Consider the following 2,618-nt stretch of genomic DNA (forward strand, 5'->3'; position numbering starts at 1 on the left):
GGTCCGACAGGGCTTGGCGATATAAAACCTCTCGGCAAACGCAAACGGAACGAGCTGCTTAGAGGGGCTTGTTTTCGTGCAGGCTTCGTTGAGGTATAAACTCCCGGCATTTCTGTCTACGCGAATAATTAGGTACATCGACAATTCGGCGATCGACCCTGGAGCGCGTGGACAGAAGCGTTGGCTGGTTTATGGTGTGGTTAAAAACACCCGTAGCTGGGTTTCGGCGCTGATCCGAAAAGCTGCGACTAGATTGCTCGTTTGGTGGGCGCGCGTTGCCATAATTGAGCTCAAGGCGGTCGCCCGCACGCCAGACGGGTGAAAATTCAGAACAATATATATTATATATATATATATATATATATATATATATATATATATATATATATATATATATATATATATATATATATATATATATATCTTCTTCTTTCGGCTGCTTCCGTTCGGGGTCGCCACAGCGGATCATCTGTATGATCCGCATACTGATTTGGCACATGTTTTATGCCGGATGCCCTTCCTGACGCAACCCTGGTCACCTCTTACGACACAGGGATATGGTACACCTATTTTAACCGGGGTATACACCGGCCCAGTACACTGGTACTCATTTCGCCGACCTCGGAAGGACGACAGGCTGAGTCAACCCCCTGGTGTATTAATTCAGTGGCCCAACGGGGCCTGAACTCAGGACCTTTTGGATCCCAAGCCGCTGCCCTAACCACTGTGCCAACACCAGGCTCATATATATATATATATATATATATACATATATATATACATATATATATATATATATATATATATATATATATATATATATATATATACATATTGTATATACATATATATACATATATATATATATACATATATATATATATACATATTGTATATACATATATACATATATATATATACATATATATATATATACATATTGTATATACATATATATATATATATATATATATATATATATATATATATATATATATATATATATATATATATATATATATATACATACATACATACATACATATATATATATATATATCATATTGTTACGAATTTGGAATTCAATTGCACATAACATACAGGTTCCTTTCGTCAGCTATGTCGATAAGTGCATGTTCCCGAGATAGCTCACCTTCCATTGTTTAAATGTTTTGAAATCGATTAGATTCGCTGCGGATCGATTTAATAGTTAGGGAGCGAACAATGGAGACGTCCCTCCCCCTCTTCTGCGAAGAGGAAGAAGAACCTTGCCATCCCGTGACATCAACAACTCCCTCCCAGCCGTGGTTGAGCGGGGGGTGGATCACGAGGGCATGAGTCACGCCGGGTGCGGGGGGGGGGGGGGTGGGAAGAATAAAGGGGAGATCCTTTCTTTGTTCGTGTGGGAGTCCCGTGGTAGGGCTGAGTTCGTGGGCTGAGTCCGTGGGAGTCCCGTGGTAGGGCTGAGTTCGTGGGCTGGGTTCGTGGGAGTCCCGTGGTAGGGCTGAGTCCGTGGGAGTCCCGTGCTAGGGCTGAGTTCGTGGGAGTCCCGTGGTAGGGCTGAGTTCGTGGGAGTCCCGTGGTCGGGCTGAGTTCGTGGGAGTCCGTGGTAGGGCTGAGTTCGTGGGAGTCCCGTGGTAGGGCTGAGTTCGTGGGAGTCCCTTGGCAGAGTTCGTGTGGGAGTCCCGTGGCAGAGTTCGTGAAGAGTCCCGTTCTGAGTCCCGTGTGCAGAGTTCGTGTGCTGAGTCCCGTGAGAGGAGTAAGCTTTTTGCTTCGGAGAGAGCAGTCGTTCAGCAGGCCATCGGGTCCTGCTTGGCTTGCTTGGCTTGAGGCCTTCAGAAGCTTTTTGCTTCGGCTCGCTCAGTGAGCTTCAGCTGCTGCTTTGTTTTGGAAGGAATTTGAGCCGGTTGTTCGGCTCGAGCTGCGAGTGGAGGCTTCTTCCTCTTCTTCCTCTTCTTTTGGTTCGTGGAGCTTTTCGTTCTCCATTTTGTTTCCCGGCTTGGTGCGACGCATCGGCCTATTCTTGGAGTTGGATCCTCGGGGAAGCGACGATCGACAGGAAGGATCGGCGCCTCGTCTCACCGGCACGTGTTGAGAAGCATGGGAGGATTTGCGGGAGCTCGGGAAGGATCGCGGCGATTGGATCCAGCTCGCTCTCGCTGGAGCCCGGGTCCGGACAAGTTGAAGACCACACGAGGTGGAAAGGTTCGAGTCAAGCTCTGAGTTTCAGCTCTCCTGTCCTCCAAGCTGGAGTTCGTGATTTAAGGCCTTCGCCACCGTTTCGTGTGTGTGTGTGCGTGTGTGTGTGTGTGTGTGCGCGTGCGTACATGTGTCCGTGGGCCCGTCTAATAAGTAGGAACTGCTGTTAAGTGTAAATGACTGTACATAATAAGTAGACGGTTGTAGTTCTTTTGTCGTGCTTTTGTTGCTTGTATAATTGCATACGTGTTTTGCCTTATTTAATTGCATATGTGTTTCATTATAATAAATGTCCTTGTGTGAATGTAAACCTGCTCGTTGCGTCCATTCCCTCATTGACTAAACATTTAGTGTGTTGTGAGTTAGAATGCCGTTGGTTTGCCGTAATAGGGGGACATTTGGACCGACGGTTCTCGGCG

Source organism: Eptatretus burgeri, chromosome 2, assembly GCF_056783735.1.
Source record: "Eptatretus burgeri isolate ZD-2024b chromosome 2, Ebu_testis_v1, whole genome shotgun sequence".
Lineage (NCBI taxonomy): Eukaryota > Metazoa > Chordata > Myxini > Myxiniformes > Myxinidae > Eptatretus > Eptatretus burgeri.